At 44.1% G+C, this 12,816-nt stretch overlaps 1 protein-coding gene across 2 annotated transcripts in view; it reads left to right on the forward strand.

Annotated features, from left to right (window-relative positions):
* The window catches only part of GRIA3 (glutamate ionotropic receptor AMPA type subunit 3), a 382,312-nt gene that overhangs the window by 281,095 nt on the left and 88,401 nt on the right, over positions 1–12,816 (forward strand). The window lies entirely within an intron of this gene.

Consider the following 12,816-nt stretch of genomic DNA (forward strand, 5'->3'; position numbering starts at 1 on the left):
CATATTTCAGAGCTGCAACATCACTGGAGTGCCCAAAAGCACAAGGTGTGCAATACTCAGAGACATGGCCAAGGTAAGAAAGGCTGAAAGACGACCACCACTGAACAAGACACACAAGCTGAAACGTCAAGACTGGGCCAAGAAATATCTCAAGACTGATTTTTCTAAGGTTTTATGGACTGATGAAATGAGAGTGAGTCTTGATGGGCCAGATGGATGGGCCCGTGGCTGGATTGGTACAGGGCAGAGAGCTCCAGTCCGACTCAGACGCCAGCAAGGTGGAGGTGGAGTACTGGTTTGGGCTGGTATCATCAAAGATGAGCTTGTGGGGCCTTTTCGGGTTGAGGATGGAGTCAAGCTCAACTCCCAGTCCTACTGCCAGTTTCTGGAAGACACCTTCTTCAAGCAGTGGTACAGGAAGAAGTCTGCATCCTTCAAGAAAAACATGATTTTCATGCAGGACAATGCTCCATTACACGCGTCCAAGTACTCCACAGCGTGGCTGGCAAGAAAGGGTGTAAAAGAAGAAAATCTAATGACATGGCCTCCTTGTTCAACTGATCTGAGCCCCATTGAGAACCTGTGGTCCATCATCAAATGTGAGATTTACAAGGAGGGAAAACAGTACACCTCTCTGAACAGTGTCTGGGAGGCTGTGGTTGCTGCTGCACGCAATGTTGATGGTGAACAGATCAAAACACTGACAGAATCCATGGATGGCAGGCTTTTGAGTGTCCTTGCAAAGAAAGGTGGCTATATTGGTCACTGATTTGTTTTTGTTTTGTTTTTGAATGTCAAAAATGTATATTTGTGAATGTTGAGATGTTATATTGGTTTCACTGGTAAAAATAAATAATTGAAATGGGTATATATTTGTTTTTTGTTAAGTTGCCTAATAATTATGCACAGTAATAGTCACCTGCACACACAGATATCCCCCTAAAATAGCTAAAACTAAAAACAAACTAAAAACTACTTCCAAAAATATTCAGCTTTGATATTAATGAGTTTTTTGGGTTCATTGAGAACATGGTTGTTGTTCAATAATAAAATTAATCCTCAAATATACAACTTGCCTAATAATTCTGCACTCCCTGTACATGAGCATGTCAGTTAAAAACCATTGTAATCCTTGAAAACTCCTTTAACCAGTTTTGCTTCTTCTAGCTTCTCCCAGCAATGTATTTCCTGTGTCCAGTGATCAGTTAATAGATTACATTTGCTCTGTGGCCAATTACTGTAATTGCTGCCCTATATTAACCCACTGCTTTGTACATTCTGCCCCTGATTTTGCTGGCTTGACAGTGTTCCAGCTTTCTTGAGTTTACTACTACTACTCTGTGTCTGTGTAGTGCTCTGAAGCTAGACTACTTTGGAGTCTGGATGCTTGCCCCTATTGCTGCTATGCAAAGCCATCAACTCAATATTTTAGGGCACTTTGAAGGGTTAACTTGCACTGTGATTTATGCCATTTTTTGCACTTATACTGTTTTATAATGTTGAAATGCATTTTGCACAAAATTGTGGAAAGGGTTAATGCACAACCAGTTCAGACTAAGAGACTTTGGGAATTTCCAGCCTGTGCACTGAGAAGCTGGTGATTTTCCACTGCTGTCATAAGGTACTATGCAGCGCTGAGCTTTGGAAGAAAAAGCCAGAGACAGCTAACTTTTGACCATCTCGTTTAACTCTGTCAGACTGTTGTTTACAAATTAAAACTGCCTAGTCATTCCCAATTACTTGTATTAAGGCCCAATACAAGTTTATGGCAGCCTTGAACTGCAACATTGTTTCTGTTTAGGCTGTGCTTTTCCTCTCCCAATAGCAGGTGCTGGCTAATTTATAAGCAGCATAAAAGTAGAGCAGTCACAGCATATAGTTTTCAGTTGATAGGGACCAGTGTTTGGTAGGAGAGACTTTTCCAGAGTGCACGAGTGACCAGAAGATGGTGCTCATATAGTCTGCCACAGACCCAGGGCTACTAACCTTTTGGCCAGGGTGCCAGCCTTCTAAGAAATAGAGAAAAAGCTAATTCAGGCCTTTCCTCAGCACAGAACCTTCTGCTACTAGAAGGGAGACTGGAGAAGCCAGCTCAGTGCATTGCCTGTATTGTTTTGCAATTGAGTTCTTCCAGTAAGGAAGTATACTGGTTTACTGCAAACCCTGTCTCTCTGGATTTATTTCCAGTGCATCACACCTTACCATCCACTCCAGAGATCAGCAACACATGGTGTCACTGCAATGGTGTCCAGGGGACCCAGCATAGCCACTTTGATGGTGTCTGGGGGACCCAGCAAACTTGCCCAGTGCATCTGACCATGACTGACCTCTCGTTACTGTGGATCGAACACTGCACACTGCCTGTGCCTTATGTAGATGAATAATAGCAAAAAATGTAAGAACAGTTTATAATAAAAACTTGATTTATATAATATTCTGCTGATACTTTCCCTTTAATGAGCAATGTTTCAACCAATCATATATACCAATATATTCTCATTGTAGTATTTAATTATATGATGTGTTTTGCTTTACTATCTCATTGAGCCATTTTTCTGGAAGTTTTATTTAGGATTGCACGAGGGAGCCTCAGGGATTCTACAAACCGGATTCCAAAAAAGTTGGGACACTATACAAATCGTGAATAAAAACTGAATGCAATGATGTGGAGGTGCCAACTTCTAATATTTTATTCAGAATAGAACATAAATCACGGAACAAAAGTTTAAACTGAGAAAATGTACCATTTTAAGGGAAAAATATGTTGAATCAGAATTTCATGGTGTCAACAAATCCCCCAAAAGTTGGGACAAGGCCATTTTCACCACTGTGTGGCATCTCCCCTTCTTCTTACAACACTCAACAGACGTCTGGGGACCGAGGAGACCAGTTTCTCAAGTTTAGAAATAGGAATGCTCTCCCATTCTTGTCTAATACAGGCCTCTAACTGTTCAATCGTCTTGGGCCTTCTTTGTTGCACCTTCCTCTTTATGATGCGCCAAATGTTCTCTATAGGTGAAAGATCTGGACTGCAGACTGGTCATTTAAGTACCAGGATCCTTCTCCTACGCAGCCATGATGTGATTGATGCAGAATGTGGTCTGGCATTATCTTGTTGAAAAATGCAGAGTCTTCCCTGAAAGAGATGACGTCTGGATGGGAGCATATGTTGTTCTAGAACCTGAATATATTTTTCTGCATTGATGGTGCCTTTCCAGACATGCAAGCTGCCCATGCCACACGTACTCATGCAACCCCATTCCATCAGAGATGCAGGCTTCTGAACTGAGCGTTGATAACAACTTGGGTTGTCCTTGTCCTCTTTGGTCCGGATGACATGGCATCCCAGATTTCCAAAAAGAACTTTGAATCGTGACTCGTCTGACCACAGAACAGTCTTCCATTTTGCAACACTCCATTTTAAATGATCCCTGGCCCAGTAAAAACGCCTGAGCTTTTGGATCTTGCTTAGAAATGGCTTCTTCTTTGCACTGTAGAGTTTCAGCTGGCAACTGCGGATAGCACGGTGGATTGTGTTCACTGACAATGGTTTCTGGAAGTATTCCTGAGCCCATTCTGTGATTTCCTTTACAGTAGCATTCCTGTTTGTGGTGCGGTGTCGTTTAAGGGCCCGGAGATCACGGGCATCCAGTATGGTTTTACGGCCTTGACCCTTACGCACAGAGATTGTTCCAGATTCTCTGAATCTTCGGATGATGTTATGCACAGTTGATGATGATAGATGAAAAGTCTTTGCAATTTTTCGCTGGGTAACACCTTTCTGATATTGCTCCACTATCTTTCTGCGCAACATTGTGGGAATTGGTGATCCTCTACCCATCTTGGCTTCTGAGAGACACTGCCACTCTGAGAAGCTCTTTTTATACCCAATCATGTTGCCAATTGACCTAATTAGTGTTAATTGGTCTTCCAGCTCTTCGTTATGCTCAAATTTACTTTTTCCAGCCTCTTATTGCTACTTTGTTGACACCGTGAAATTTTGAATCAACGTATTTTTCATTTAAAATGATACATTTACTCGGATTAAACGTTTGATCTGTCATCTACGTTCTATTACAAATAAAATATTGACATTAGCCATCTTCACATCATTGCATTCAGTTTTTATTCACAATTTGTTTAGTGTCCCAACATTTTTGGAATCCGGTTTGTATTTAGAAAAGGCTAAGAGATTCTCTTGTTTCTGAATCTAAGGGCTAGAGCTTCATTAAGGTCTTTGAATAGTTCCATTTGCTGTTGTTCGATGGTGAAGGTGAAGTCATGAGACAGATCTTTCATTTGGCCTTGGTTTTGCTGACTATATTGACTAATTGAAGTTTAGGGTGAATTCACACGTGGCAGATTTGTTGTAGAAATTTCTGTGACTGAAAATCAATTCCATACATGTGAATGGGATTGCTTCTACATCAAGCACATAGATTTCTCCAAGCTTTATTCAGATAAATGGGACAGTTGCAGAAAAGTATGCCGCAAATCTCAGATTAACCCAATGTGCCTCGTGCAGCTCATATGGGACTAGTTGCCCAATACTGGTTAAAGTATCATATCTACCATCTCTGCATTTATTTATTACTAATATACTTCAGTCTAACGACTATGCTGACCAGGCATGAGAGAGAGGCACTTAACAGGAACATGCCACTGTTGTAAGCGTGGTCCTCCTCTACTTTATGATTGCATGCCTATGTCACTCTCTTCCCTTTCTCTCCCCTCTCTTCTCCAGTCTTTATCGGCAGTGGCAATGAAGGAGGAGTATTAATCCTCTGGCACAGAAGTAGCTCCTAAAGTATGCTCCACCTTCAGTTAGATGAGTACAGCTGTGGTGCGAGACACCCGGCACGATGGGCACTGGCGGGAATTTTAATGAGTGGGCTGAGATCAGAATCTGCCATAGATTAAAGGGGACATTGCTCATAGTGGTTGGGCCCTCGCATGTAAGTGAGCCCAGGGCCACCCCTGACATCCCCACCACCACCATTTACTATCTAAACTGATAAACAGTGGGCTTTCACAAACACTTTGAAAAGTCAGTGTGGCACCACTGTTACATACCCGAAGACTAACACAGAAGACAACACTGAGCCATAAATGATATCAATATAAATACATCTTTAATCATTTATTATTAAAAGTACATTAAAAAGTTGATTAAAAAATCCCAACAGAAATAGACCGACAATATGCCATAAAGACCAATGTGCTAACACTTATAATCGCCAAATAAACACAATACTTGCAACAGTGTAATATAGTCTGTATGTAAAGTAACCACTGACATCTGGAACATAGAGGCATAAGGGTTACAAAAATCACAAAGCAAAGCAATCTGCACACAAGTGACATAAATCAGAATACAGACCAGAGTGGTGGCGCAATGAGAACCCTGGCGTACATTTCGCCATCGCTTGTTATGGGAGGTCTCATTCTTCACATACACGGTCCACCCTTATAAATTGACCAAAGCCAATGGGGATCATTCTTGCACCTGTATAAGATATCTCCTGTGAAATTTACATCTAAATAATGAAACTCCAGTACCTCTTCAGTAAAGCATAGATGGCGTCCTCCACTCAGAAACAAGTGGGGATGGGAATACGTCACATGTTGCCCTTCAATAAAGATGACATCCACCACTAAGAATCATATGTGAATGTGCATGTGTTATGACGTAAACACATTATGCGCTGCACACAAGTGAGGGCAACTCCTGGTATGCAAACCCACATAATATATCAACTACATTTGGCATGGGGGATGCGATCTTTATTAAAAGGGCAGCATGTGACCTATTCACTTCATAGCAGACACACAACCCCATATGTTTCTGAGCGGAGGACACCATCTATACGTTACCGCAGGGCAAAGAGGTGTTGGATTTTCATTAGTTAGTTTTCAATATAATAGGAAAGATCTTATACAGGTGTATGAATGATCTCCATTGGCTATGGTATATTTATAATCGTGGACTGTGTATGTAAAGCAGAAGTGAACTGGCAACTTAAAGTGACCCTGAAAAAAAAATGGCACGAATGGTGGGTCCAAATTGACAGAAGGTGGCCCAACACAGGTTGGCAGGGTCAGTATTACCATATTGCAGCACAGAATAACATGCCAGAGAACCAAATACTACAGTGCAGCAAAAAAATACCCTCCCTCTGTGGTGGCCATCAATAGCTTCCATGTTCGGTCTTATTTCTCCTCCAGTTGTCTCTAATATGGATATGGAGCAGGGGCTTAGGAGGAGGGCTTGGGTGGCCTTATGGGCATCAGCCGACCAGGAAAACTCCCTGTAGGGTCTATGGCCAGTCCGCTCCTAATGTGAATGTAACGGAATGCCTAGCACCCCGACCGGGTACCTCCGTCGATAGGTGCTCCTAGTGCTTCCAGAGGACTCCAAGCACTCCACTTGACACCGTTAGCGCTGCAGACCCCACGAACCGCCGAAGCTTGGTGGAAGTCTCACCGTCTCCTACCCACCCAGGACCTACAACAAGGCTCCAGGCTCCAGTGGGTGAACCTCTCCTAAATGTAGAGAGCAGGAACCATGAACAAGCTCTTACAAGAGCTTATACTCAGGGGAGTATTGTGATATAGCAATCCCCAAGAGTGTAGTTATCCCATTCCCCGAACATGAGCCAAAACTTCATGAAGGTATAAAAACAGGAACTCTCTTTATTTGAACACACAAGCATTGATTTATACACATCTTCCAACAAGGTTACCACCCACAGGGTTTTGTAAAAACAGGCAATCACATGCATTTCCAGTATTCAAACCTTCCCAGCAATTGTACACAAAATCCCCTTCCCTCTGTCTGTAACGCAATCAACAAAATACAATGAGCATTGTCTGAGACGCAATTAACTAACACACTGGCATTGTCTAAGACGCAATCCACAAAATACAATTACCAAACGTAATGGGCTAACTTAATCACTACCAGACAGAAAACGCACATTTTTCCCAACACACAGAAAACACCTCAAAACCCCACACATCCCCATAATGTATACATTCCATGGATAGCTCTGATCTGGGTGAACAACATATCCAAAAATCACCCAGAGCCGAGCAGGGGTTCCCGAATTCCATGGAAGTCACATTTGGCCGGCCGCAAGCATGGCTTTCCTGCCCAAATAAGTTCCACAGATTTAGGCTGTACGGCCGGTCTGTCTTCTCCTTCAAAGTTAGTATGGGCCATAATCCTGGGGCAGGAGGCTGGCAAACAGCCCCCTCCAAAACACCGTGGCGAGGTTGGTTTCGCCACACATCTCCCCCTCCCAGGGAAGACTAACCAGATACCTGACCTCACGACGGTCAGTACCTGAGTTAGTCTGGCAGTCCACCCACAACCCAATACTGGACCTGTTGAATTTTGGGGCCTGACTCTGTTCTGTATGTCCCCAGCTGTTGAGTGGGCATCTGCTACTCCTTGCTTCATTGTGGTTCTCTAGCTTGGAGCTGTAGGTACTTGGTGGGCAGAGGCCGACTGCGCTCTGCCCAGATGCCAGCTCTTCCGCTGGGGTAGCCAATGGGGAGTCAGCCTCTGGACAAGAGGATAGGGGAGGGTAGAGGCCGACTGTGCTCTGCCCAGATGCCAGCTCTTCCGCTGGGGTAGCCTTTGGGAAGTCCGGCTCTGGAGAAGAGGATAGGGGAGGGCAGAGGCCGACTGCGCTCTGCCCAGATGCCAGCTCTTCCACTGGGGTAGCCTGTGGGAAGTCCGGCTCTGGAGAAAAGGATAAGGGAGGGCAGAGGCCGACTGCGCTCTGCCCAGATGCCAGCTCTTCCGCTGGGGTAGCCTGTGGGAAGTCCGGCTCTGGAGAAGAGGATAGGGGAGGGCAGAGGCCGACAGCGCTCTGCCCAGATGCCAGCTCTTCCGCTGGGATGGGGTCAGGGAATCCTGCCCCCAGGACCTTGTTGCGGATCAGCTGTGGAGAGGAGGGATCGTTTACCTCCTCCTCCTTGCATTCCTGCAGGGTTGGTGGGGGATCCATACCGGCCGTCCAGCATCCCGGTAGGCCTGGTGCAAAGACTGCGGTCCCATCTGCCCCATCGGAGTTAGAGGTGCTGTCCCCCTGTGGTTGGGGAGAGAGACCGATTGTCTCCTCTCCCTTCAAAGTACACTGCCGCAGGGGAGTAAGACCAACTGTCTCCACTACCCGTGATGCTGGTTGTTGCAGGGGTGAGGGACCGACCATCTCCTCCCCCTGGACTCCCAGTGGCAGTTGGGGATCTGGGACGCCTCCCCAGCCACCCTGTTGGGCCGGTGGAGTGACTACGGTCCCATCTCCGCCTGCCGACTGGGGTTCCTCCCAGTACCAGTCTATGAAGTCCCCTACCTCCACAGTTGGTGAGGAAGTAGGGGATACCTCAGCTGTGACTTGCCAGGGGTAGGGCTGCTGGTCTGGGCCTGGTATCCAACTGTCTTGCATCTTGCGCTGGGCTTGAATGGAGCGAAACAACTGTTGATAATCTTGCTCCAGCTCCCACTCCCTTTGGACCAGAAAGATCAGATCTGCCCTCACCCCACTAGTTGTAGGCCAATTGTGCAAGTCCCCCCTGTAGTCAGTAATGTCCCAAAATCTAGACTCTTCTGTGCTCCCAAAGTCAATGTCTTCAAAAGACTCCCACAATAACCCAGGGCAATTATATTCCTCACCTTCGGGCTTGGCGTACTCCTCCATCCATGGAGACTGTCGTACTGTGTCCCACCATAGTGCTTGGTAAGCGTCATCCAGCTAGGTTTCCTGCCATACCAGTGTCTCAAGCTCTGACACCCACTCCGTCATTGGTTGCTCTCCCAGTAGAGGTAGTCACAGCGCCAATCGCATTCATAATCTCTGCTCCTCACTGAGAAGACTCTCACCCCTCCGACGCTGCACATCCTCCATGGCCTGGTGCCATACGCCTTTCCGCTCGGCATCTCTGTAATCCGGGTGATCTTCCTCATGGAATGCTGTGCAGGAACCAACGGCATCCATATTGCTGTAGCCAGGGGTGCTGTACGGATATTAGTGTTGCCCTCAATTTTGTAAATCCACGAACGGTGTTTCCGAGCTGCTTCTCCTCACACTAGGACGCCATCCCACTGCTTGCCACCAATGTAACGGAACGCCTAGCACCCCGACCGTGTACCTCCGTCGATAGATGCTCCTAGTGCTTCCAGAGGACTCCAAGCACTCCACTCGACACCGTCAGCGCTGCAGACCCCACGAACCGCCTCAGCTTGGTGGAGGTCTCGCCGTCTCCTACCCACCCTGGACCTACGACAAGGCTCCAGGCTTCAGTGGGTGAACCTCTCCTAAATGCAGAGAGCAGGAACCATGAACAAGCTCTTACAAGAGCTTATACTCAGGGGAGTATTGTGATATAGCAATCCCCAAGAGTGTAGTTATCCCATTCCCCAAACATGAGCCAAAACTTCATGAAGGTATAAAAACAGGAACTCTCTTTATTTGAACACACAAGCATTGATTTATACACATCTTCCAACAAGGTTACCACCCACAGGGTTTTGTAAAAACAGGCAATCACATGCATTTCCAGTATTCAAACCTTCCCAGCAATTGTACACAAAATCCCCTTCCCTCTGTCTGTAACGCAATCAACAAAATACAATGAGCATTGTCTGAGATGCAATTAACTAACACACTGGCATTGTCTAAGACGCAATCCACAAAATACAATTACCAAACGTAATGGGCTAACTTAATCACTACCAGACAGAAAACACACATTTTTCCCAACACACAGAAAACACCTCAAAACCCCACACATCCCCATAATGTATACATCCATGGATAGCTCTGATCTGGGTGAACAACATATCCAAAAATCACCCAGATCCGAGCAGGGGTTCCCGAATTCCATGGAAGTCACATTTGGCCGGTCTGTCTCCTCCTACAAAGTTAGTATGGGCCATAATCCTGGGGCAGGAGGCTGGCAAACAGCCCCCTCCAAAACACTGTGGCGAGGTTGGTTTCGCCACAGTGAAGAATTAGATCTCCCAGAAGAAGCGATGGCGAAACATACGTCGGGGTTCTCATTGCGCCACCACTCTGGTCTGCATTCTAACTTATGTGACTTGTGTGCAGATTGCTTTGCTTTGTAATTTTTGTTACCCTTATGCCTCTATGTTCTACAATCTCTAAGATCTCAGCTCAGGGCTGCAGTTTCCACAGAAGTGTATTACAGAGGAATCAATTTTAGTGTAACATTTAGTGACAGTGGAGTATGTATAGCAGCCTGTGGCAGTTAGCTTAGGTCATCAATGGGCAAAGTATCATACAAAAGTCAGAGGCTGAGTGAGAGAAGAATGTAGGACTTTGAAGAATAGCTTATATGCCGTGAACAGAAACATGAAATCAATGTTCTACTAAAAGGTAAAATATTCTGTTGCTATGATCTAAAATTATACTAAACCTTTGGACTAATATCGAATCCATGGTAACAAAGGGGGGTGTATATACAGAAATATTCAGCTGTAGGTGTCAGAAAAATGGCATGCTATTGAGAACAGTTTGCATTCTGTGTATGAAAGCCTCCTTATCATAATATATAAGGTGACCTCAATTATTATAAAAACACAAGATCACAGACATACAGAGCATGCTAGATTGAAGATAATCTCAAAACTGAGAAGAAATGTCTTTATTCTATAAAATGTAATAAAGATCTATAATGAATGCAAGACTTGCTTGCTAATAGAGCAATTTACCGTGTGCTTATGACAATTTTTTTTATAGACAAAATGCAGCACAAATGAGTTACGAGAATGAGCTATATTGTCTCTGCTTCATGTTTATCCCACATAGATATACTTGTACTAATCTCATTAACTGTAGCCTAGACCAGGGGGCCAATCCATGGATACCTGTAAAAGATCTTATGGACCCAAATCAGAACCACATACCGATTGGTGGTAAATGGGCATCAATCCTATAAAACACCACAGGCACACAGATTAATAAAACTGAAACAAAACAAAAATAATGTTAGTAACTTGATACCTTCAATCAGAGATGAGCGAAGTTATGTAAAATTTGATTCGGCTGCTAATCAAAGAATTTCGATTTGTGTTTATGACGAAGCGCTTTTCTTTGTATGTAGAGAGCGCAATAATGGGGAATAGAGATCACGCTAACCCCCCATCATTGAACCCCTCAGATGTCACGTTCATCACCTATCACGGCATCTGAGGCTACAGTTTAGGCCTTTCAAGGGTTAATCAGGGTAAAAAAAAAAATCCTGAAATTCAGATCAAAGTCAATTCATATGTTGCTCAACGCTACCTTCAATAGCCGGTTTGCTGATCACACCACTGTACGGCACAAACTCTATTGGTTCATGTGATGTAGATCATGTTCTACCTGGTGTGTCATATGAGGAGTTAGGACATGACAAGAATAGGACATGTTCTATTTTTTTTTGCGGGGCCACGGAATGGAGCAACGGATGCGGACAGCACACGGAGTGCTGTCCGCATCTTTTGCGGCCCCGTTGAAGTGAATGGGTCCGCATCCGAGCCGCCAAAATGGCGGCTCGGATGCGGACCCAAACAACGGCCGTGTGCATAAAGCTTAAGCCTAAAGTTGTCTCCAAATATGAATTCCTTATTTAGCCTATTTTACAAAGTCCAAGCCTAATCAGCTACAGTATATGTTTTCATGAACATATCTCTTGTATGGGCTGGTTACCAAAGTATTTTTTAAAGTTTGAGGGTATTTTTTTTTTTTTGCTATAACATTTTTTGACTTATTTCTCATCGTTTGTGGAAGTGTTTCTCGTTCTGTGTTAACCTCCCCATGTGAATATTTGGAGTTGTATCCTTGCTAGAGGAGAGAGAAGTTTTGAAAAATTTGATTCAACAGCTTCACCGAATTTTGACAAGAAATTTGATTTGTTACGAATTAATTTGTCACAAATCACCATGTTAAAACCATATTCAGCCTATCAATCAATGCACCAGTCTAACGGCTGTTAAGAATGGTAATATGCTAGTGCAATATGTCCTTTTTGGTTTAAAAAAAAATTCACTCACCTCATCCACAGTCCACTCCTCTCTTGAGTGGAAAAGACCTACTTAATAAGAACCTTTGTCAAGCGTGATGATGTCACTGCATGCTTCCAGTGTGATCACATTATGTCATCACGCTCAGTGCAGGTCCTTCAGCAGGTCTTTTCCACTCAAGAGAGGAGCGACTGCCTCTGCGCAAGCAAGTAGATGAGGCGAGTTTTTTTTTTTCCATTCTTTCAAAGACAACTCTAGCCCCCATTTTAGGAGAAATGATTTGTTACCAAGATGCGGCTTTGTGGCGAATCAAATTGTTCCTAAACTTTGAATTAATTCCGCTTTGGATGCTTTAATTCACTCAACACTACTTCTTGCATTTGTTCTATAGTTTAGTTAGAGTTTCTAGTATGTAGTCATAACTGTTCTCCATATTTGGCCTGGACTTTATGTCGCCATTTGGCTGATTTCTGACAAGAAGGTGAACTGAATAAAATTGCATATAGTAGTTGAAGTTTCTAGAGCCAAAACTTCTATGTCTGGAAGAAAAGTGTTTGCAAATATTGGAAAATACTGCATATGGTTAGGATACAGAAGCTGGACTGGAGTTTGACACAACACGCTGGTCTGAATCACAGATCACATTTGATGGTTGGCCAGAATTTTTATTGCATCATTGACCTCTTTAGACCCAGTTCTAGGCTTGGCAGGTAATGCTTAACAGATTTTATATGTGTGGACAAGAAAGAGTTTAAAGCTTGGATAACCGATAGTAATATCCCTCA

This window comes from Bufo bufo, chromosome 8 (assembly GCF_905171765.1).
Source record: "Bufo bufo chromosome 8, aBufBuf1.1, whole genome shotgun sequence".
NCBI lineage: Eukaryota > Metazoa > Chordata > Amphibia > Anura > Bufonidae > Bufo > Bufo bufo.